This window comes from Electrophorus electricus, chromosome 13, assembly GCF_041902795.1.
Source record: "Electrophorus electricus isolate QZ-2024a chromosome 13, ASM4190279v1, whole genome shotgun sequence".
In the NCBI taxonomy this organism is placed as follows: Eukaryota; Metazoa; Chordata; class Actinopteri; order Gymnotiformes; family Gymnotidae; genus Electrophorus; species Electrophorus electricus.
Genome location: NC_137509.1, coordinates 26,630,918 through 26,655,725, shown reverse-complemented (window position 1 = coordinate 26,655,725; position 24,808 = coordinate 26,630,918). Strand labels below are relative to the sequence as shown.

The window sequence follows — 24,808 nt, the reverse complement described above, 5'->3', positions numbered from 1 at the left end:
CACATCCTAGCATGTCATCTTGAAAGTAAATTAATTTGATGCAGGAGAAGCTTACAGCAGCTCGTAGTCCAAGGTGCTAAAAGATAGTTTTTTGATGAATCACTGCACTTCACATTCAGGCATGTGAGTTGGAGAGTAAATGAAAGTGATGCAAAAAAAAACTTACAGCATCTGCTATTCCCAGGTGCTAACAGATAGGTTTTTTATTAATCACTGCACTTCACATTTGAGCATGTCAGCTTGAAAGTAAATTAAAGTGATGCAAGAAAAGCTTACAGCACATGGTATTCCTAGGTAGGGTCCCACCTCAGTACTATCCAGGCACAAACTTGCTTAGCTTCCAAGTTCAGATGAGTTTGGAGGCGTGCTGAAGCTGGTATGGCCGTAAACCTTAAACCCTTACTCAAATTGCCTAATCATAGAAAATATGATCAAAGACCAATCTGACATTTTTTTTATTAATCCCTGCACTTGACATTCTAGAATGTTATCTTGAAAGTAAATTAAAATGATGCAATAAAAGCTTACAACATCTGGTATTCGGAGGCACTAACAGACAGTTTTTTTATTAATCACTGCACTTCACATTCAAGCATGTCAGTTGGAGAGTAAATTAAAGTGATGCAATAAAAACTTACAGCATCTGCTATTCCCAGGTGCTAACAGATAGTTTGATTTAATTATTCACTGCACTTCAAATTTGAGCTTGATAGCTTGAACATAAATTTAAGGGATGCAATAAAATCTTACAGCACCTGCTATTCCCTGGTACTAATAGATTTCTATTTAATCTGTACACTTCACTTACAAGCATGTCAGTTGCATATTAAATTAAAGTGATGCAAGAAAAACTTACAGCATCTGCTATTCCCAGGTGCTAACAGATAGTTTTTTTTAATTAATCACTGCACTTCACATCCTAGCATGTCATCTTGAAAGTAAATTAATGTGATGCAGGAGAAGCTTTCAACAGCTCGTAGTCCAAGGTGCTAAAAGATAGTTTTTTGATGAATCACTGCACTTCACATTCAGGCATGTGAGTTGGAGAGTAAATGAAAGTGATGCAAAAAAAACTTACAGCATCTGCTATTCCCAGGTGCTAACAGATAGTTTGATTTAATTATTCACTGCACTTCAAATTTGAGCTTGATAGCTTGAACATAAATTTAAGGGATGCAATAAAATCTTACAGGACCTGCTATTCCCTGGTACTAAAATATTTCTATTTAATCTGTACACTTCACATACAAGCATGTCAGTTGCAAATTAAATTAAAGTGATGCAAGAAAAACTTACAGCATCTGCTATTCCCAGGTGCTAACAGATAGGTTTTATTAATTAATCACTGCACTTCACATCCTAGCATGTCATCTTGAAAGTAAATTAAAGTGATGCAAGAGAAGCTTACAGCATCTCATAGTCCAAGGTGCTAAAAGATAGTTTTTTGATGAATCACTGCACTTCACATTCAGGCATGTGAGTTGGAGAGTAAATGAAAGTGATGCAAAAAAAACTTACAGCATCTGCTATTCCCAGGTGCTAACAGATAGGTTTTTTTATTAATCACTGCACTTCACATTTGAGAATGTCAGCTTGAAAGTAAATTAAAGTGATGCAAGAAAAGCTCACAGCACATGGTATTCCTAGGTAGGGTCCCACCTCAGTACTAATCAGGCACAAACTTGCTTAGCTTCCAAGTTCAGATGAGATTGGACGTTCTGAAGCTGGTATGGCCGTAAACCTTAAACACTTACTCAAATTGCCTAATCATAGAAAATATGATCAAAGACCAATCTGACATTTTTTTTTATTAATCCCTGCACTTGACATTCTAGAATGTTATCTTGAAAGTAAATTAAAATGATGCAATAAAAGCTTACAACATCTGGTATTCGGAGGCACTAACAGACAGTTTTTTTATTAATCACTGCACTTCACATTCAAGCATGTCAGTTGGAGAGTAAATTAAAGTGATGCAATAAAAACTTACAGCATCTGCTATTCCCAGGTGCTAACAGATAGTTTGATTTAATTATTCACTGCACTTCAAATTTGAGCTTGATAACTTGAACATAAATTTAAGGGATGCAATAAAATCTTACAGCACCTGCTATTCCCTGGTACTAATAGATTTCTATTTAATCTGTACACTTCACTTACAAGCATGTCAGTTGCATATTAAATTAAAGTGATGCAAGAAAAACTTACAGCATCTGCTATTCCCAGGTGCTAACAGATAGGTTTTATTAATTAATCACTGCACTTCACATCCTAGCATGTCATCTTGAAAGTAAATTAAAGTGATGCAAGAGAAGCTTACAGCATCTCATAGTCCAAGGTGCTAAAAGATAGTTTTTTGATGAATCACTGCACTTCACATTCAGGCATGTGAGTTGGAGAGTAAATGAAAGTGATGCAAAAAAAACTTACAGCATCTGCTATTCCCAGGTGCTAACAGATAGGTTTTTTTATTAATCACTGCACTTCACATTTGAGAATGTCAGCTTGAAAGTAAATTAAAGTGATGCAAGAAAAGCTCACAGCACATGGTATTCCTAGGTAGGGTCCCACCTCAGTACTATTCAGGCACAAACTTACTTAGCTTCCAAGTTCAGATGAGTTTGGAGGCGTGCTGAAGCTGGTATGGCCGTAAACCTTAAACCCTTACTCAAATTGCCTAATCATAGAAAATATGATCAAAGACCAATCTGACATTTTTTTTATTAATCCCTGCACTTGACATTCTAGAATGTTATCTTGAAAGTAAATTAAAATGATGCAATAAAAGCTTACAACATCTGGTATTCGGAGGCACTAACAGACAGTTTTTTTATTAATCACTGCACTTCACATTCAAGCATGTCAGTTGGAGAGTAAATTAAAGTGATGCAATAAAAACTTACAGCATCTGCTATTCCCAGGTGCTAACAGATAGTTTGATGTAATTATTCACTGCACTTCAAATTTGAGCTTGATAGCTTGAACATAAATTTAAGGGATGCAATAAAATCTTACAGCACCTGCTATTCCCTGGTACTAATAGATTTCTATTTAATCTGTACACTTTACTTACAAGCATGTCAGTTGCATATTAAATTAAAGTGATGCAAGAAAAACTTACAGCATCTGCTATTCCCAGGTGCTAACAGATAGGTTTTTTTAATTAATCACTGCACTTCACATTTGAGCATGTCAGCTTGAAAGTAAATTAAAGTGATGCAAGAAAAGCTTACAACACATGGTATTCCTAGGTAGGGTCCCACCTCAGTACTATTCAGGCACAAACTTGCTTAGCTTCCAAGTTCAGATGAGATTGGACGTTCTGAAGCTGGTATGGCCATAAACCTTAAACACTTACTCAAATTGCCTAATCATAGAAAATATGATCAAATACCAATCTGACATTTTTTTTTATTAATCCCTGCACTTGACATTCTAGAATGTTGTCTTGAAAGTAAATTAAAATGATGCAATAAAAGCTTACAACATCTGGTATTCGGAGGCACTAACAGACAGTTTTTTTATTAATCACTGCACTTCACATTCAAGCATGTTAGTTGGAGAGTAAATTAAAGTGATGCAATAAATACTTACAGCATCTGCTATTCCCAGGTGCTAACAGATAGTTTGATTTAATTATTCACTGCACTTCAAATTTGAGCTTGATAGCTTGAACATAAATTTAAGGGATGCAATAAAATCTTACAGGACCTGCTATTCCCTGGTACTAAAATATTTCTATTTAATCTGTACACTTCACATACAAGCATGTCAGTTGCAAATTAAATTAAAGTGATGCAAGAAAAACTTACAGCATCTGCTATTCCCAGGTGCTAACAGATAGGTTTTATTAATTAATCACTGCACTTCACATCCTAGCATGTCATCTTGAAAGTAAATTAAAGTGATGCAAGAGAAGCTTACAGCATCTCATAGTCGAAGGTGCTAAAAGATAGTTTTTTGATGAATCACTGCACTTCACATTCAGGCATGTGAGTTGGAGAGTAAATGAAAGTGATGCAAAAAAAACTTACAGCATCTGCTATTCCCAGGTGCTAACAGATAGGTTTTTTTATTAATCACTGCACTTCACATTTGAGAATGTCAGCTTGAAAGTAAATTAAAGTGATGCAAGAAAAGCTCACAGCACATGGTATTCCTAGGTAGGGTCCCACCTCAGTACTAATCAGGCACAAACTTGCTTAGCTTCCAAGTTCAGATGAGATTGGACGTTCTGAAGCTGGTATGGCCGTAAACCTTAAACACTTACTCAAATTGCCTAATCATAGAAAATATGATCAAAGACCAATCTGACATTTTTTTTTATTAATCCCTGCACTTGACATTCTAGAATGTTATCTTGAAAGTAAATTAAAATGATGCAATAAAAGCTTACAACATCTGGTATTCGGAGGCACTAACAGACAGTTTTTTTATTAATCACTGCACTTCACATTCAAGCATGTCAGTTGGAGAGTAAATTAAAGTGATGCAATAAAAACTTACAGCATCTGCTATTCCCAGGTGCTAACAGATAGTTTGATTTAATTATTCACTGCACTTCAAATTTGAGCTTGATAGCTTGAACATAAATTTAAGGGATGCAATAAAATCTTACAGCACCTGCTATTCCCTGGTACTAATAGATTTCTATTTAATCTGTACACTTCAATTACAAGCATGTCAGTTGCATATTAAATTAAAGTGATGCAAGAAAAACTTACAGCATCTGCTATTCCCAGGTGCTAACAGATAGTTTTTTTTAATTAATCACTGCACTTCACATCCTAGCATGTCATCTTGAAAGTAAATTAATGTGATGCAGGAGAAGCTTTCAACAGCTCGTAGTCCAAGGTGCTAAAAGATAGTTTTTTGATGAATCACTGCACTTCACATTCAGGCATGTGATTTGGAGAGTAAATGAAAGTGATGCAAAAAAAACTTACAGCATCTGCTATTCCCAGGTGCTAACAGATAGGTTTTTTTATTAATCACTGCACTTCACATTTGAGAATGTCAGCTTGAAAGTAAATTAAAGTGATGCAAGAAAAGCTCACAGCACATGGTATTCCTAGGTAGGGTCCCACCTCAGTACTATCCAGGCACAAACTTGCTTAGCTTCGAAGTTCAGATGAGATTGGAGGCGTGCTGAAGCTGGTATGGCCGTAAACCTTAAACACTTACTCAAATTGCCTAATCATAGAAAATATGATCAAAGACCAATCTGACATTTTTTTTATTAATCCCTGCACTTGACATTCTAGAATGTTATCTTGAAAGTAAATTAAAATGATGCAATAAAAGCTTACAACATCTGGTATTCGGAGGCACTAACAGACAGTTTTTTTATTAATCACTGCACTTCACATTCAAGCATGTCAGTTGGAGAGTAAATTAAAGTGATGCAATAAAAACTTACAGCATCTGCTATTCCCAGGTGCTAACAGATAGTTTGATTTAATTATTCACTGCACTTCAAATTTGAGCTTGATAACTTGAACATAAATTTAAGGGATGCAATAAAATCTTACAGCACCTGCTATTCCCTGGTACTAATAGATTTCTATTTAATCTGTACACTTCACTTACAAGCATGTCAGTTGCATATTAAATTAAAGTGATGCAAGAAAAACTTACAGCATCTGCTATTCCCAGGTGCTAACAGATAGTTTTTTTTAATTAATCACTGCACTTCACATCCTAGCATGTCATCTTGAAAGTAAATTAATGTGATGCAGGAGAAGCTTTCAACAGCTCGTAGTCCAAGGTGCTTAAAGATAGTTTTTTGATGAATCACTGCACTTCACATTCAGGCATGTGAGTTGGAGAGTAAATGAAAGTGATGCAAAAAAAACTTACAGCATCTGCTATTCCCAGGTGCTAACAGATAGGTTTTTTTATTAATCACTGCACTTCACATTTGAGAATGTCAGCTTGAAAGTAAATTAAAGTGATGCAAGAAAAGCTCACAGCACATGGTATTCCTAGGTAGGGTCCCACCTCAGTACTATCCAGGCACAAACTTGCTTAGCTTCGAAGTTCAGATGAGATTGGAGGCGTGCTGAAGCTGGTATGGCCGTAAACCTTAAACACTTACTCAAATTGCCTAATCATAGAAAATATGATCAAAGACCAATCTGACATTTTTTTTATTAATCCCTGCACTTGACATTCTAGAATGTTATCTTGAAAGTAAATTAAAATGATGCAATAAAAGCTTACAACATCTGGTATTCGGAGGCACTAACAGACAGTTTTTTTATTAATCACTGCACTTCACATTCAAGCATGTCAGTTGGAGAGTAAATTAAAGTGATGCAATAAAAACTTACAGCATCTGCTATTCCCAGGTGCTAACAGATAGTTTGATTTAATTATTCACTGCACTTCAAATTTGAGCTTGATAGCTTGAACATAAATTTAAGGGATGCAATAAAATCTTACAGCACCTGCTATTCCCTGGTACTAATAGATTTCTATTTAATCTGTACACTTCACTTACAAGCATGTCAGTTGCATATTAAATTAAAGTGATGCAAGAAAAACTTACAGCATCTGCTATTCCCAGGTGCTAACAGATAGTTTTTTTTAATTAATCACTGCACTTCACATCCTAGCATGTCATCTTGAAAGTAAATTAAAGTGATGCAAGAGAAGCTTACAGCATCTCATAGTCCAAGGTGCTAAAAGATAGTTTTTTGATGAATCACTGCACTTCACATTCAGGCATGTGAGTTGGAGAGTAAATGAAAGTGATGCAAAAAAAACTTACAGCACCTGCTATTCCCAGGTGCTAACAGATAGTTTTTTTTATTAATCACTGCACTTCACATTTGAGAATGTCAGCTTGAAAGTAAATTAAAGTGATGCAAGAAAAGCTTACAGCACATGGTATTCCTAGGTAGGGTCCCACCTCAGTACTATCCAGGCACAAACTTCCTTAGCTTCCAAGTTCAGATGAGATTGGAGGCATGCTGAAGCTGGTATGGCTGTAAACCTTAAATACTTACTCAAATTGCCTAATCATAGAAAATATGATCAAAGACCAATCTGACATTTTTTTTTATTAATCCCTGCACTTGACATTCTAGAATGTTATCTTGAAAGTAAATTAAAATGATGCAATAAAAGCTTACAACATCTGGTATTCGGAGGCACTAACAGACAGTTTTTTTATTAATCACTGCACTTCACATTCAAGCATGTCAGTTGGAGAGTAAATTAAAGTGATGCAATAAAAACTTACAGCATCTGCTATTCCCAGGTGCTAACAGATAGTTTGATTTAATTATTCACTGCACTTCAAATTTGAGCTTGATAGCTTGAACATAAATTTAAGGGATGCAATAAAATCTTACAGCACCTGCTATTCCCTGGTACTAATAGATTTCTATTTAATCTGTACACTTCACTTACAAGCATGTCAGTTGCATATTAAATTAAAGTGATGCAAGAAAAACTTACAGCATCTGCTATTCCCAGGTGCTAACAGATAGTTTTTTTTAATTAATCACTGCACTTCACATCCTAGCATGTCATCTTGAAAGTAAATTAATTTGATGCAGGAGAAGCTTACAGCAGCTCGTAGTCCAAGATGCTAAAAGATAGTTTTTTGATGAATCACTGCACTTCACATTCAGGCATGTGAGTTGGAGAGTAAATGAAAGTGATGCAAAAAAAACTTACAGCATCTGCTATTCCCAGGTGCTAACATATAGGTTTTTTATTAATCACTGCACTTCACATTTGAGCATGTCAGCTTGAAAGTAAATTAAAGTGATGCAAGAAAAGCTTACAGCACATGGTATTCCTAGGTAGGGTCCCACCTCAGTACTATCCAGGCACAAACTTGCTTAGCTTCGAAGTTCAGATGAGATTGGAGGCGTGCTGAAGCTGGTATGGCCGTAAACCTTAAACACTTACTCAAATTGCCTAATCATAGAAAATATGATCAAAGACCAATCTGACATTTTTTTTATTAATCCCTGCACTTGACATTCTAGAATGTTATCTTGAAAGTAAATTAAAATGATGCAATAAAAGCTTACAACATCTGGTATTCGGAGGCACTAACAGACAGTTTTTTTATTAATCACTGCACTTCACATTCAAGCATGTCAGTTGGAGAGTAAATTAAAGTGATGCAATAAAAACTTACAGCATCTGCTATTCCCAGGTGCTAACAGATAGTTTGATTTAATTATTCACTGCACTTCAAATTTGAGCTTGATAGCTTGAACATAAATTTAAGGGATGCAATAAAATCTTACAGCACCTGCTATTCCCTGGTACTAATAGATTTCTATTTAATCTGTACACTTCACTTACAAGCATGTCAGTTGCATATTAAATTAAAGTGATGCAAGAAAAACTTACAGCATCTGCTATTCCCAGGTGCTAACAGATAGTTTTTTTTAATTAATCACTGCACTTCACATCCTAGCATGTCATCTTGAAAGTAAATTAAAGTGATGCAAGAGAAGCTTACAGCATCTCATAGTCCAAGGTGCTAAAAGATAGTTTTTTGATGAATCACTGCACTTCACATTCAGGCATGTGAGTTGGAGAGTAAATGAAAGTGATGCAAAAAAAACTTACAGCACCTGCTATTCCCAGGTGCTAACAGATAGTTTTTTTTATTAATCACTGCACTTCACATTTGAGAATGTCAGCTTGAAAGTAAATTAAAGTGATGCAAGAAAAGCTTACAGCACATGGTATTCCTAGGTAGGGTCCCACCTCAGTACTAATCAGGCACAAACTTGCTTAGCTTCCAAGTTCAGATGAGATTGGACGTTCTGAAGCTGGTATGGCCGTAAACCTTAAACACTTACTCAAATTGCCTAATCATAGAAAATATGATCAAAGACCAATCTGACATTTTTTTTTATTAATCCCTGCACTTGACATTCTAGAATGTTATCTTGAAAGTAAATTAAAATGATGCAATAAAAGCTTACAACATCTGGTATTCGGAGGCACTAACAGACAGTTTTTTTATTAATCACTGCACTTCACATTCAAGCATGTCAGTTGGAGAGTAAATTAAAGTGATGCAATAAAAACTTACAGCATCTGCTATTCCCAGGTGCTAACAGATAGTTTGATTTAATTATTCACTGCACTTCAAATTTGAGCTTGATAACTTGAACATAAATTTAAGGGATGCAATAAAATCTTACAGCACCTGCTATTCCCTGGTACTAATAGATTTCTATTTAATCTGTACACTTCACTTACAAGCATGTCAGTTGCATATTAAATTAAAGTGATGCAAGAAAAACTTACAGCATCTGCTATTCCCAGGTGCTAACAGATAGTTTTTTTTAATTAATCACTGCACTTCACATCCTAGCATGTCATCTTGAAAGTAAATTAATGTGATGCAGGAGAAGCTTTCAACAGCTCGTAGTCCAAGGTGCTTAAAGATAGTTTTTTGATGAATCACTGCACTTCACATTCAGGCATGTGAGTTGGAGAGTAAATGAAAGTGATGCAAAAAAAACTTACAGCATCTGCTATTCCCAGGTGCTAACAGATAGTTTTTTTTATTAATCACTGCACTTCACATTTGAGAATGTCAGCTTGAAAGTAAATTAAAGTGATGCAAGAAAAGCTTACAGCACATGGTATTCCTAGGTAGGGTCCCACCTCAGTACTATCCAGGCACAAACTTCCTTAGCTTCCAAGTTCAGATGAGATTGGAGGCATGCTGAAGCTGGTATGGCTGTAAACCTTAAATACTTACTCAAATTGCCTAATCATAGAAAATATGATCAAAGACCAATCTGACATTTTTTTTTATTAATCCCTGCACTTGACATTCTAGAATGTTATCTTGAAAGTAAATTAAAATGATGCAATAAAAGCTTACAACATCTGGTATTCGGAGGCACTAACAGACAGTTTTTTTATTAATCACTGCACTTCACATTCAAGCATGTCAGTTGGAGAGTAAATTAAAGTGATGCAATAAAAACTTACAGCATCTGCTATTCCCAGGTGCTAACAGATAGTTTGATTTAATTATTCACTGCACTTCAAATTTGAGCTTGATAGCTTGAACATAAATTTAAGGGATGCAATAAAATCTTACAGCACCTGCTATTCCCTGGTACTAATAGATTTCTATTTAATCTGTACACTTCACTTACAAGCATGTCAGTTGCATATTAAATTAAAGTGATGCAAGAAAAACTTACAGCATCTGCTATTCCCAGGTGCTAACAGATAGTTTTTTTTAATTAATCACTGCACTTCACATCCTAGCATGTCATCTTGAAAGTAAATTAATTTGATGCAGGAGAAGCTTACAGCAGCTCGTAGTCCAAGATGCTAAAAGATAGTTTTTTGATGAATCACTGCACTTCACATTCAGGCATGTGAGTTGGAGAGTAAATGAAAGTGATGCAAAAAAAACTTACAGCATCTGCTATTCCCAGGTGCTAACATATAGTTTTTTTATTAATCACTGCACTTCACATTTGAGCATGTCAGCTTGAAAGTAAATTAAAGTGATGCCAGAAAAGCTTACAGCACATGGTATTCCTAGGTAGGGTCCCACATCAGTACTATCCAAGCACAAACTTGCTTAGCTTCCAAGTTCAGATGAGTTTGGAGGCGTGCTGAAGCTGGTATGGCCGTAAACCTTAAACCCTTACTCAAATTGCCTAATCATAGAAAATATGATCAAAGACCAATCTGACATTTTTTTTTATTAATCCCTGCACTTGACATTCTAGAATGTTATCTTGAAAGTAAATTAAAATGATGCAATAAAAGCTTACAACATCTGGTATTCGGAGGCACTAACAGACAGTTTTTTTATTAATCACTGCACTTCACATTCAAGCATGTCAGTTGGAGAGTAAATTAAAGTGATGCAATAAAAACTTACAGCATCTGCTATTCCCAGGTGCTAACAGATAGTTTGATTTAATTATTCACTGCACTTCAAATTTGAGCTTGATAGCTTGAACATAAATTTAAGGGATGCAATAAAATCTTACAGCACCTGCTATTCCCTGGTACTAATAGATTTCTATTTAATCTGTACACTTCACTTACAAGCATGTCAGTTGCATATTAAATTAAAGTGATGCAAGAAAAACTTACAGCATCTGCTATTCCCAGGTGCTAACAGATAGTTTTTTTTAATTAATCACTGCACTTCACATCCTAGCATGTCATCTTGAAAGTAAATTAATTTGATGCAGGAGAAGCTTACAGCAGCTCGTAGTCCAAGATGCTAAAAGATAGTTTTTTGATGAATCACTGCACTTCACATTCAGGCATGTGAGTTGGAGAGTAAATGAAAGTGATGCAAAAAAAACTTACAGCATCTGCTATTCCCAGGTGCTAACATATAGGTTTTTTATTAATCACTGCACTTCACATTTGAGCATGTCAGCTTGAAAGTAAATTAAAGTGATGCAAGAAAAGCTTACAGCACATGGTATTCCTAGGTAGGGTCCCACATCAGTACTATCCAAGCACAAACTTGCTTAGCTTCCAAGTTCAGATGAGTTTGGAGGCGTGCTGAAGCTGGTATGGCCGTAAACCTTAAACCCTTACTCAAATTGCCTAATCATAGAAAATATGATCAAAGACCAATCTGACATTTTTTTTTATTAATCCCTGCACTTGACATTCTAGAATGTTATCTTGAAAGCAAATTAAATGATGCAATAAAAGCTTACAACATCTGGTATTGGGAGGCACTAACAGACAGTTTTTTTATTAATCACTGCACTTCACATTCAAGCATGTCAGTTGGAGAGTAAATTAAAGTGATGCAATAAAAACTTACAGCATCTGCTATTCCCAGGTGCTAACAGTTATTTTGATTTAATTATTCACTGCACTTCAAATTTGAGATTGATAGATTGAACATAAATTTAAGGGATGCAATAAAATCTTAAAGCACCTGCTATTCCCTGGTACTAATAGATTTCTATTTAATCTGTACACTTCACTTACAAGCATGTCAGTTGCATATTAAATTAAAGTGATGCAAGAAAAACTTACAGCATCTGCTATTCCCAGGTGCTAACAGATAGGTTTTTTTAATTAATCACTGCACTTCACATCCTAGCATGTCATCTTGAAAGTAAATTAATTTGATGCAGGAGAAGCTTACAGCAGCTCGTAGTCCAAGATGCTAAAAGATAGTTTTTTGATGAATCACTGCACTTCACATTCAGGCATGTGAGTTGGAGAGTAAATGAAAGTGATGCAAAAAAAACTTACAGCATCTGCTATTCCCAGGTGCTAACAGATAGGTTTTTTATTAATCACTGCACTTCACATTTGAGCATGTCAGCTTGAAAGTAAATTAAAGTGATGCAAGAAAAGCTTACAACACATGGTATTCCTAGGTAGGGTCCCACCTCAGTACTATTCAGGCACCAACTTGCTTAGCTTCCAAGTTCAGATGAGATTGGACGTTCTGAAGCTGGTATGGCCGTAAACTTTAAACACTTACTCAAATTGCCTAATCATAGAAAATATGATCAAATACCAATCTGACATTTTTTTTTATTAATCCCTGCACTTGACATTCTAGAATGTTGTCTTGAAAGTAAATTAAAATGATGCAATAAAAGCTTACAACATCTGGTATTCGGAGGCACTAACAGACAGTTTTTTTATTAATCACTGCACTTCACATTCAAGCATGTTAGTTGGAGAGTAAATTAAAGTGATGCAATAAATACTTACAGCATCTGCTATTCCCAGGTGCTAACAGATAGTTTGATTTAATTATTCACTGCACTTCAAATTTGAGCTTGATAGCTTGAACATAAATTTAAGGGATGCAATAAAATCTTACAGGACCTGCTATTCCCTGGTACTAAAATATTTCTATTTAATCTGTACACTTCACATACAAGCATGTCAGTTGCAAATTAAATTAAAGTGATGCAAGAAAAACTTACAGCATCTGCTATTCCCAGGTGCTAACAGATAGTTTTTTTTAATTAATCACTGCACTTCACATCCTAGCATGTCATCTTGAAAGTAAATTAAAGTGATGCAAGAGAAGCTTACAGCATCTCATAGTCCAAGGTGCTAAAAGATAGTTTTTTGATGAATCACTGCACTTCACATTCAGGCATGTGAGTTGAAGAGTAAATGAAAGTGATGCAAAAAAAACTTACAGCACCTGCTATTCCCAGGTGCTAACAGATAGTTTTTTTTATTAATCACTGCACTTCACATTTGAGAATGTCAGCTTGAAAGTAAATTAAAGTGATGCAAGAAAAGCTTACAGCACATGGTATTCCTAGGTAGGGTCCCACCTCAGTACTATCCAGGCACAAACTTCCTTAGCTTCCAAGTTCAGATGAGATTGGAGGCGTGCTGAAGCTGGTATGGCTGTAAACCTTAAACACTTACTCAAATTGCCTAATCATAGAAAATATGATCAAAGACCAATCTGACATTTTTTTTTATTAATCCCTGCACTTGACATTCTAGAATGTTATCTTGAAAGTAAATTAAAATGATGCAATAAAAGCTTACAACATCTGGTATTCGGAGGCACTAACAGACAGTTTTTTTATTAATCACTGCACTTCACATTCAAGCATGTCAGTTGGAGAGTAAATTAAAGTGATGCAATAAAAACTTACAGCATCTGCTATTCCCAGGTGCTAACAGATAGTTTGATTTAATTATTCACTGCACTTCAAATTTGAGCTTGATAGCTTGAACATAAATTTAAGGGATGCAATAAAATCTTACAGCACCTGCTATTCCCTGGTACTAATAGATTTCTATTTAATCTGTACACTTCACTTACAAGCATGTCAGTTGCATATTAAATTAAAGTGATGCAAGAAAAACTTACAGCATCTGCTATTCCCAGGTGCTAACAGATAGGTTTTTTTAATTAATCACTGCACTTCACATCCTAGCATGTCATCTTGAAAGTAAATTAATGTGATGCAGGAGAAGCTTACAGCAGCTCGTAGTCCAAGGTGCTAAAAGATAGTTTTTTGATGAATCACTGCACTTCACATTCAGGCATGTGAGTTGGAGAGTAAATGAAAGTGATGCAAAAAAAACTTACAGCATCTGCTATTCCCAGGTGCTAACAGATAGGTTTTTTTATTAATCACTGCACTTCACATTTGAGAATGTCAGCTTGAAAGTAAATTAAAGTGATGCAAGAAAAGCTCACAGCACATGGTATTCCTAGGTAGGGTCCCACCTCAGTACTATCCAGGCACAAACTTGCTTAGCTTCGAAGTTCAGATGAGATTGGAGGCGTGCTGAAGCTGGTATGGCCGTAAACCTTAAACACTTACTCAAATTGCCTAATCATAGAAAATATGATCAAAGACCAATCTGACATTTTTTTTTATTAATCCCTGCACTTGACATTCTAGAATGTTATCTTGAAAGTAAATTAAAATGATGCAATAAAAGCTTACAACATCTGGTATTCGGAGGCACTAACAGACAGTTTTTTTATTAATCACTGCACTTCACATTCAAGCATGTCAGTTGGAGAGTAAATTAAAGTGATGCAATAAAAACTTACAGCATCTGCTATTCCCAGGTGCTAACAGATAGTTTGATTTAATTATTCACTGCACTTCAAATTTGAGCTTGATAGCTTGAACATAAATTTAAGGGATGCAATAAAATCTTACAGCACCTGCTATTCCCTGGTACTAATAGATTTCTATTTAATCTGTACACTTCACTTACAAGCATGTCAGTAGCATATTAAATTAAAGTGATGCAAGAAAAACTTACAGCATCTGCTATTCCCAGGTGCTAACAGATAGTTTTTTTTAATTAATCACTGCACTTCACATCCTAGCATGTCATCTTGAAAGTAAATTAAAGTGATGCAAGAGAAGCTTACAGCATCTCATAGTCCAAGGTGCTAAAAGATAGTTTTTTGATGAATCACTGCACTTCACATTCAGGCATGTGAGTTGGAGAGTAAATGAAAGTGATGCAAAAAAAACTTACAGCACCTGCTATTCCCAGGTGCTAACAGATAGTTTTTTTTATTAATCACTGCACTTCACATTTGAGAATGTCAGCTTGAAAGTAAATTAAAGTGATGCAAGAAAAGCTTACAGCACATGGTATTCCTAGGTAGGGTCCCACCTCAGTACTATCCAGGCACAAACTTCCTTAGCTTCCAAGTTCAGATGAGATTGGAGGCGTGCTGAAGCTGGTATGGCTGTAAACCTTAAACACTTACTCAAATTGCCTAATCATAGAAAATATGATCAAAGACCAATCTGACATTTTTTTTTATTAATCCCTGCACTTGACATTCTAGAATGTTATCTTGAAAGTAAATTAAAATGATGCAATAAAAGCTTACAACATCTGGTATTCGGAGGCACTAACAGACAGTTTTTTTATTAATCACTGCACTTCACATTCAAGCATGTCAGTTGGAGAGTAAATTAAAGTGATGCAATAAAAACTTACAGCATCTGCTATTCCCAGGTGCTAACAGATAGTTTGATTTAATTATTCACTGCACTTCAAATTTGAGCTTGATAGCTTGAACATAAATTTAAGGGATGCAATAAAATCTTACAGCACCTGCTATTCCCTGGTACTAATAGATTTCTATTTAATCTGTACACTTCACTTACAAGCATGTCAGTTGCATATTAAATTAAAGTGATGCAAGAAAAACTTACAGCATCTGCTATTCCCAGGTGCTAACAGATAGTTTTTTTTAATTAATCACTGCACTTCACATCCTAGCATGTCATCTTGAAAGTAAATTAAAGTGATGCAAGAGAAGCTTACAGCATCTCATAGTCCAAGGTGCTAAAAGATAGTTTTTTGATGAATCACTGCACTTCACATTCAGGCATGTGAGTTGGAGAGTAAATGAAAGTGATGCAAAAAAAACTTACAGCACCTGCTATTCCCAGGTGCTAACAGATAGTTTTTTTTATTAATCACTGCACTTCACATTTGAGAATGTCAGCTTGAAAGTAAATTAAAGTGATGCAAGAAAAGCTTACAGCACATGGTATTCCTAGGTAGGGTCCCACCTCAGTACTATCCAGGAACAAACTTCCTTAGCTTCCAAGTTCAGATGAGATTGGAGGCATGCTGAAGCTGGTATGGCTGTAAACCTTAAATACTTACTCAAATTGCCTAATCATAGAAAATATGATCAAAGACCAATCTGACATTTTTTTTTATTAATCCCTGCACTTGACATTCTAGAATGTTATCTTGAAAGTAAATTAAAATGATGCAATAAAAGCTTACAACATCTGGTAATCGGAGGCACTAACAGACAGTTTTTTTATTAATCACAGCACTTCACATTCAAGCATGTCAGTTGGAGAGTAAATTAAAGTGATGCAATAAAAACTTACAGCATCTGCTATTCCCAGGTGCTAACAGATAGTTTGATTTAATTATTCACTGCACTTCAAATTTGAGCTTGATAGCTTGAACATAAATTTAAGGGATGCAATAAAATCTTACAGCACCTGCTATTCCCTGGTACTAATAGATTTCTATTTAATCTGTACACTTCACTTACAAGCATGTCAGTTGCATATTAAATTAAAGTGATGCAAGAAAAACTTACAGCATCTGCTATTCCCAGGTGCTAACATATAGGTTTTTTATTAATCACTGCACTTCACATTTGAGCATGTCAGCTTGAAAGTAAATTAAAGTGATGCAAGAAAAGCTTACAGCACATGGTATTCCTAGGTAGGGTCCCACATCAGTACTATCCAAGCACAAACTTGCTTAGCTTCCAAGTTCAGATGAGTTTGGAGGCGTGCTGAAGCTGGTATGGCCGTAAACCTTAAACCCTTACTCAAATTGCCTAATCATAGAAAATATGATCAAAGACCAATCTGACATTTTTTTTTATTAATCCCTGCACTTGACATTCTAGAATGTTATCTTGAAAGCAAATTAAATGATGCAATAAAAGCTTACAACATCTGGTATTGGGAGGCACTAACAGACAGTTTTTTTATTAATCACTGCACTTCACATTCAAGCATGTCAGTTGGAGAGTAAATTAAAGTGATGCAATAAAAACTTACAGCATCTGCTATTCCCAGGTGCTAACAGTTATTTTGATTTAATTATTCACTGCACTTCAAATTTGAGATTGATAGATTGAACATAAATTTAAGGGATGCAATAAAATCTTAAAGCACCTGCTATTCCCTGGTACTAATAGATTTCTATTTAATCTGTACACTTCACTTACAAGCATGTCAGTTGCATATTAAATTAAAGTGATGCAAGAAAAACTTACAGCATCTGCTATTCCCAGGTGCTAACAGATAGTTTGATTTAATTATTCACTGCACTTCAAATTTGAGCTTGATAGCTTGAACATAAATTTAAGGGATGCAATAAAATCTTACAGCACCTGCTATTCCCTGGTACTAATAGATTTCTATTTAATCTGTACACTTCACTTACAAGCATGTCAGTTGCATATTAAATTAAAGTGATGCAAGAAAAACTTACAGCATCTGCTATTCCCAGGTGCTAACAGATAGTTTTTTTTAATTAATCACTGCACTTCACATCCTAGCATGTCATCTTGAAAGTAAATTAAAGTGATGCAAGAGAAGCTTACAGCATCTCATAGTCCAAGGTGCTAAAAGATAGTTTTTTGATGAATCACTGCACTTCACATTCAGGCATGTGAGTTGGAGAGTAAATGAAAGTGATGCAAAAAAAACTTACAGCACCTGCTATTCCCAGGTGCTAACAGATAGTTTTTTTTATTAATCACTGCACTTCACATTTGAGAATGTCAGCTTGAAAGTAAATTAAAGTGATGCAAGAAAAGCTTACAGCACATGGTATTCCTAGGTAGGGTCCCACCTCAGTACTATCCAGGCACAAACTTCCTTAGCTTCCAAGTTCAGATGAGATTGGAGGCATGCTGAAGCTGGTATGGCTGTAAACCTTAAATACTTACTCAAATTGCCTAATCATAGAAAATATGATCAAAGACCAATCTGACATTTTTTTTTATTAATCCCTGCACTTGACATTCTAGAATGTTATCTTGAAAGTAAATTAAAATGATGCAATAAAAGCTTACAACATCTGGTAATCGGAGGCACTAACAGACAGTTTTTTTATTAATCACAGCACTTCACATTCAAGCATGTCAGTTGGAGAGTAAATTAAAGTGATGCAATAAAAACTTACAGCATCTGCTATTCCCAGGTGCTAACAGATAGTTTGATTTAATTATTCACTGCACTTCAAATTTGAGCTTGATAGCTTGAACATAAATTTAAGGGATGCAATAAAATCTTACAGCACCTGCTATTCCCTGGTACTAATAGATTTCTATTTAATCTGTACACTTCACTTACAAGCATGTCAGTTGCATATTAAATTAAAGTGATGCAAGAAAAACTTACAGCATCTGCTATTCCCAGGTGCTAACATATAGGTTTTTTATTAATCACTGCACTTCACATTTGAGCATGTCAGCTTGAAAGTAAATTAAAGTGATGCAAGAAAAGCTTACAGCACATGGTATTCCTAGGTAGGGTCCCACATCAGTACTATTCAAGCACAAACTTGCTTAGCTTCCAAGTTCAGATGAGTTTGGAGGCGTGCTGAAGCTGGTATGGCCGTAAACCTTAAACCCTTACTCAAATTGCCTAATCATAGAAAATATGATCAAAGACCAATCTGACATTTTTTTTTATTAATCCCTGCACTTGACATTCTAGAATGTTATCTTGAAAGCAAATTAAATGATGCAATAAAAGCTTACAACATCTGGTATTGGGAGGCACTAACAGACAGTTTTTTTATTAATCACTGCACTTCACATTCAAGCATGTCAGTTGGAGAGTAAATTAAAGTGATGCAATAAAAACTTACAGCATCTGCTATTCCCAGGTGCTAACAGTTATTTTGATTTAATTATTCACTGCACTTCAAATTTGAGATTGATAGATTGAACATAAATTTAAGGGATGCAATAAAATCTTAAAGCACCTGCTATTCCCTGGTACTAATAGATTTCTATTTAATCTGTACACTTCACTTACAAGCATGTCAGTTGCATATTAAATTAAAGTGATGCAAGAAAAACTTACAGCATCTGCTATTCCCAGGTGCTAACAGATAGGTTTTTTTAATTAATCACTGCACTTCACATCCTAGCATGTCATCTTGAAAGTAAATTAATTTGATGCAGGAGAAGCTTACAGCAGCTCGTAGTCCAAGATGCTAAAAGATAGTTTTTTGATGAATCACTGCACTTCACATTCAGGCATGTGAGTTGGAGAGTAAATGAAAGTGATGCAAAAAAAACTTACAGCATCTGCTATTCCCAGGTGCTAACAGATAGGTTTTTTATTAATCACTGCACTTCACATTTGAGCATGTCAGCTTGAAAGTAAATTAAAGTGATGCAAGAAAAGCTTACAACACATGGTATTCCTAGGTAGGGTCCCACCTCAGTACTATTCAGGCACCAACTTGCTTAGCTTCCAAGTTCAGATGAGATTGGACGTTCTGAAGCTGGTATGGCCGTAAACCTTAAACACTTACTCAAATTGCCTAATCATAGAAAATATGATCAAATACCAATCTGACATTTTTTTTTATTAATCCCTGCACTTGACATTCTAGAATGTTGTCTTGAAAGTAAATTAAAATGATGCAATAAAAGCTTACAACATCTGGTATTCGGAGGCACTAACAGACAGTTTTTTTATTAATCACTGCACTTCACATTCAAGCATGTTAGTTGGAGAGTAAATTAAAGTGATGCAATAAATACTTACAGCATCTGCTATTCCCAGGTGCTAACAGATAGTTTGATTTAATTATTCACTGCACTTCAAATTTGAGCTTGATAGCTTGAACATAAATTTAAGGGATGCAATAAAATCTTACAGGACCTGCTATTCCCTGGTACTAAAATATTTCTATTTAATCTGTACACTTCACATACAAGCATGTCAGTTGCAAATTAAATTAAAGTGATGCAAGAAAAACTTACAGCATCTGCTATTCCCAGGTGCTAACAGATAGTTTTTTTTAATTAATCACTGCACTTCACATCCTAGCATGTCATCTTGAAAGTAAATTAAAGTGATGCAAGAGAAGCTTACAGCATCTCATAGTCCAAGGTGCTAAAAGATAGTTTTTTGATGAATCACTGCACTTCACATTCAGGCATGTGAGTTGGAGAGTAAATGAAAGTGATGCAAAAAAAACTTACAGCACCTGCTATTCCCAGGTGCTAACAGATAGTTTTTTTTATTAATCACTGCACTTCACATTTGAGAATGTCAGCTTGAAAGTAAATTAAAGTGATGCAAGAAAAGCTTACAGCACATGGTATTCCTAGGTAGGGTCCCACCTCAGTACTATCCAGGCACAAACTTCCTTAGCTTCCAAGTTCAGATTAGATTGGAGGCGTGCTGAAGCTGGTATGGCTGTAAACCTTAAACACTTACTCAAATTGCCTAATCATAGAAAATATGATCAAAGACCAATGTGACATTTTTTTTTATTAATCCCTGCACTTGACATTCTAGAATGTTATCTTGAAAGTAAATTAAAATGATGCAATAAAAGCTTACAACATCTGGTATTCGGAGGCACTAACAGTCAGTTTTTTTATTAATCACTGCACTTCACATTCAAGCATGTCAGTTGGAGAGTAAATTAAAGTGATGCAATAAAAACTTACAGCATCTGCTATTCCCAGGTGCTAACAGATAGTTTGATTTAATTATTCACTGCACTTCAAATTTGAGCTTGATAGCTTGAACATAAATTTAAGGGATGCAATAAAATCTTACAGCACCTGCTATTCCCTGGTACTAATAGATTTCTATTTAATCTGTACACTTCACTTACAAGCATGTCAGTTGCATATTAAATTAAAGTGATGCAAGAAAAACTTACAGCATCTGCTATTCCCAGGTGCTAACAGATAGGTTTTTTTAATTAATCACTGCACTTCACATCCTAGCATGTCATCTTGAAAGTAAATTAAAGTGATGCAAGAGAAGCTTACAGCATCTCATAGTCCAAGGTGCTAAAAGATAGTTTTTTGATGAATCACTGCACTTCACATTCAGGCATGTGAGTTGGAGAGTAAATGAAAGTGATGCAAAAAAAACTTACAGCACCTGCTATTCCCAGGTGCTAACAGATAGTTTTTTTTATTAATCACTGCACTTCACATTTGAGAATGTCAGCTTGAAAGTAAATTAAAGTGATGCAAGAAAAGCTTACAGCACATGGTATTCCTAGGTAGGGTCCCACCTCAGTACTATCCAGGCACAAACTTGCTTAGCTTCCAAGTTCAGATGAGATTGGAGGCGTGCTGAAGCTGGTATGGACATAAACCTTAAACACTTACTCAAATTGCATAATCATAGAAAATATGATCAAATACCAATCTGACATTTTTTTTTATTAATCCCTGCACTTGACATTCTAGAATGTTATCTTGAAAGTAAATTAAAATGATGCAATAAAAGCTTACAACATCTGGTATTCGGAGGCACTAACAGACAGTTTTTTTATTAATCACTGCACTTCACATTCAAGCATGTCAGTTGGAGAGTAAATTAAAGTGATGCAATAAAAACTTACAGCATCTGCTATTCCCAGGTGCTAACAGATAGTTTGATTTAATTATTCACTGCACTTCAAATTTGAGCTTGATAGCTTGAACATAAATTTAAGGGATGCAATAAAATCTTACAGCACCTGCTATTCCCTGGTACTAATAGATTTCTATTTAGTCTGTACACTTCACTTACAAGCATGTCAGTTGCATATTAAATTAAAGTGATGCAAGAAAAACTTACAGCATCTGCTATTCCCAGGTGCTAACAGATAGTTTTTTTTAATTAATCACTGCACTTCACATCCTAGCATGTCATCTTGAAAGTAAATTAAAGTGATGCAAGAGAAGCTTACAGCATCTCATAGTCCAAGGTGCTAAAAGATAGTTTTTTGATGAATCACTGCACTTCACATTCAGGCATGTGAGTTGGAGAGTAAATGAAAGTGATGCAAGAAAAACTTACAGCATCTGCTATTCCCAGGTGCTAACAGATAGTTTTTTTTAATTAATCACTGCACTTCACATCCTAGCATGTCATCTTGAAAGTAAATTAATTTGATGCAGGAGAAGCTTACAGCAGCTCGTAGTCCAAGATGCTAAAAGATAGTTTTTTGATGAATCACTGCACTTCACATTCAGGCATGTGAGTTGGAGAGTAAATGAAAGTGATGCAAAAAAAACTTACAGCATCTGCTATTCCCAGGTGCTAACATATAGGTTTTTTATTAATCACTGCACTTCACATTTGAGCATGTCAGCTTGAAAGTAAATTAAAGTGATGCAAGAAAAGCTTACAGCACATGGTATTCCTAGGTAGGGTCCCACATCAGTACTATCCAAGCACAAACTTGCTTAGCTTCCAAGTTCAGATGAGTTTGGAGGCGTGCTGAAGCTGGTATGGCCGTAAACCTTAAACCCTTACTCAAATTGCCTAATCATAGAAAATATGATCAAAGACCAATCTGACATTTTTTTTTATTAATCCCTGCACTTGACATTCTAGAATGTTATCTTGAAAGCAAATTAAATGATGCAATAAAAGCTTACAACATCTGGTATTGGGAGGCACTAACAGACAGTTTTTTTATTAATCACTGCACTTCACATTCAAGCATGTCAGTTGGAGAGTAAATTAAAGTGATGCAATAAAAACTTACAGCATCTGCTATTCCCAGGTGCTAACAGATAGTTTGATGTAATTATTCACTGCACTTCAAATTTGAGCTTGATAGCTTGAACATAAATTTAAGGGATGCAATAAAATCTTACAGCACCTGCTATTCCCTGGTACTAATAGATTTCTATTTAATCTGTACACTTCACTTACAAGCATGTCAGTTGCATATTAAATTAAAGTGATGCAAGAAAAACTTACAGCATCTGCTATTCCCAGGTGCTAACAGATAGGTTTTTTTAATTAATCACTGCACTTCACATCCTAGCATGTCATCTTGAAAGTAAATTAATTTGATGCAGGAGAAGCTTACAGCAGCTCGTAGTCCAAGATGCTAAAAGATAGTTTTTTGATGAATCACTGCACTTCACATTCAGGCATGTGAGTTGGAGAGTAAATGAAAGTGATGCAAAAAAAACTTACAGCACCTGCTATTCCCAGGTGCTAACAGATAGTTTTTTTTATTAATCACTGCACTTCACATTTGAGAATGTCAGCTTGAAAGTAAATTAAAGTGATGCAAGAAAAGCTTACAGCACATGGTATTCCTAGGTAGGGTCCCACCTCAGTACTATCCAGGCACAAACTTCCTTAGCTTCCAAGTTCAGATGAGATTGGAGGCATGCTGAAGCTGGTATGGCTGTAAACCTTAAACACTTACTCAAATTGCCTAATCATAGAAAATATGATCAAAGACCAATCTGACATTTTTTTTTATTAATCACTGCACTTGACATTCTAGAATGTTATCTTGAAAGTAAATTAAAATGATGCAATAAAAGCTTACAACATCTGGTATTCGGAGGCACTAACAGACAGTTTTTTTATTAATCACTGCACTTCACATTCAAGCATGTCAGTTGGAGAGTAAATTAAAGTGATGCAATAAAAACTTACAGCATCTGCTATTCCCAGGTGCTAACAGATAGTTTGATTTAATTATTCACTGCACTTCAAATTTGAGCTTGATAGCTTGAACATAAATTTAAGGGATGCAATAAAATCTTACAGCACCTGCTATTCCCTGGTACTAATAGATTTCTATTTAATCTGTACACTTCACTTACAAGCATGTCAGTTGCATATTAAATTAAAGTGATGCAAGAAAAACTTACAGCATCTGCTATTCCCAGGTGCTAACAGATAGTTTTTTTTAATTAATCACTGCACTTCACATCCTAGCATGTCATCTTGAAAGTAAATTAATTTGATGCAGGAGAAGCTTACAGCAGCTCGTAGTCCAAGATGCTAAAAGATAGTTTTTTGATGAATCACTGCACTTCACATTCAGGCATGTGAGTTGGAGAGTAAATGAAAGTGATGCAAAAAAAACTTACAGCATCTGCTATTCCCAGGTGCTAACAGATAGGTTTTTTATTAATCACTGCACTTCACATTTGAGCATGTCAGCTTGAAAGTAAATTAAAGTGATGCAAGAAAAGCTTACAGCACATGGTATTCCTAGGTAGGGTCCCACCTCAGTACTATCCAGGCACAAACTTGCTTAGCTTCCAAGTTCAGATGAGTTTGGAGGCGTGCTGAAGCTGGTATGGCCGTAAACCTTAAACCCTTACTCAAATTGCCTAATCATAGAAAATATGATCAAAGACCAATCTGACATTTTTTTTATTAATCCCTGCACTTGACATTCTACAATGTTATCTTGAAAGTAAATTAAAATGATGCAATAAAAGCTTACAACATCTGGTATTCGGAGGCACTAACAGACAGTTTTTTTATTAATCACTGCACTTCACATTCAAGCATGTCAGTTGGAGAGTAAATTAAAGTGATGCAATAAAAACTTACAGCATCTGCTATTCCCAGGTGCTAACAGATAGTTTGATGTAATTATTCACTGCACTTCAAATTTGAGCTTGATAGCTTGAACATAAATTTAAGGGATGCAATAAAATCTTACAGCACCTGTTATTCCCTGGTACTAATAGATTTCTATTTAATCTGTACACTTCACTTACAAGCATGTCAGTTGCATATTAAATTAAAGTGATGCAAGAAAAACTTACAGC

At 35.3% G+C, this 24,808-nt stretch overlaps 21 pseudogenes; all 21 read right to left on the bottom strand.

Annotated features, from left to right (window-relative positions):
* Window positions 1-269: 269 nt before the first annotated feature.
* LOC145645915 (5S ribosomal RNA) lies at window positions 270-390 on the bottom strand (annotated as a pseudogene).
* A 1,232-nt stretch (window positions 391-1,622) lies between these two features.
* LOC145644838 (5S ribosomal RNA) lies at window positions 1,623-1,741 on the bottom strand (annotated as a pseudogene).
* A 1,485-nt stretch (window positions 1,742-3,226) lies between these two features.
* On the bottom strand, window positions 3,227-3,345 carry LOC145645370 (5S ribosomal RNA; annotated as a pseudogene).
* Window positions 3,346-4,138: 793 nt separating this feature from the next.
* LOC145644837 (5S ribosomal RNA) lies at window positions 4,139-4,257 on the bottom strand (annotated as a pseudogene).
* Window positions 4,258-6,876: 2,619 nt separating this feature from the next.
* Window positions 6,877-6,997, bottom strand: LOC145645101 (5S ribosomal RNA; annotated as a pseudogene).
* Window positions 6,998-7,789: 792 nt separating this feature from the next.
* Window positions 7,790-7,910, bottom strand: LOC145646213 (5S ribosomal RNA; annotated as a pseudogene).
* A 792-nt stretch (window positions 7,911-8,702) lies between these two features.
* Window positions 8,703-8,821, bottom strand: LOC145644365 (5S ribosomal RNA; annotated as a pseudogene).
* A 793-nt stretch (window positions 8,822-9,614) lies between these two features.
* On the bottom strand, window positions 9,615-9,735 carry LOC145645100 (5S ribosomal RNA; annotated as a pseudogene).
* Window positions 9,736-10,527: 792 nt separating this feature from the next.
* Window positions 10,528-10,648, bottom strand: LOC145646178 (5S ribosomal RNA; annotated as a pseudogene).
* A 792-nt stretch (window positions 10,649-11,440) lies between these two features.
* Window positions 11,441-11,561, bottom strand: LOC145646177 (5S ribosomal RNA; annotated as a pseudogene).
* A 791-nt stretch (window positions 11,562-12,352) lies between these two features.
* Window positions 12,353-12,471, bottom strand: LOC145645420 (5S ribosomal RNA; annotated as a pseudogene).
* A 793-nt stretch (window positions 12,472-13,264) lies between these two features.
* On the bottom strand, window positions 13,265-13,385 carry LOC145644805 (5S ribosomal RNA; annotated as a pseudogene).
* Window positions 13,386-15,092: 1,707 nt separating this feature from the next.
* LOC145644804 (5S ribosomal RNA) lies at window positions 15,093-15,213 on the bottom strand (annotated as a pseudogene).
* A 793-nt stretch (window positions 15,214-16,006) lies between these two features.
* On the bottom strand, window positions 16,007-16,127 carry LOC145645977 (5S ribosomal RNA; annotated as a pseudogene).
* Window positions 16,128-16,697: 570 nt separating this feature from the next.
* LOC145646175 (5S ribosomal RNA) lies at window positions 16,698-16,818 on the bottom strand (annotated as a pseudogene).
* A 1,010-nt stretch (window positions 16,819-17,828) lies between these two features.
* On the bottom strand, window positions 17,829-17,949 carry LOC145645099 (5S ribosomal RNA; annotated as a pseudogene).
* A 1,482-nt stretch (window positions 17,950-19,431) lies between these two features.
* Window positions 19,432-19,550, bottom strand: LOC145645419 (5S ribosomal RNA; annotated as a pseudogene).
* Window positions 19,551-20,343: 793 nt separating this feature from the next.
* Window positions 20,344-20,464, bottom strand: LOC145645892 (5S ribosomal RNA; annotated as a pseudogene).
* A 1,928-nt stretch (window positions 20,465-22,392) lies between these two features.
* LOC145646174 (5S ribosomal RNA) lies at window positions 22,393-22,513 on the bottom strand (annotated as a pseudogene).
* A 792-nt stretch (window positions 22,514-23,305) lies between these two features.
* LOC145645098 (5S ribosomal RNA) lies at window positions 23,306-23,426 on the bottom strand (annotated as a pseudogene).
* A 792-nt stretch (window positions 23,427-24,218) lies between these two features.
* On the bottom strand, window positions 24,219-24,339 carry LOC145645914 (5S ribosomal RNA; annotated as a pseudogene).
* Window positions 24,340-24,808: the final 469 nt, after the last annotated feature.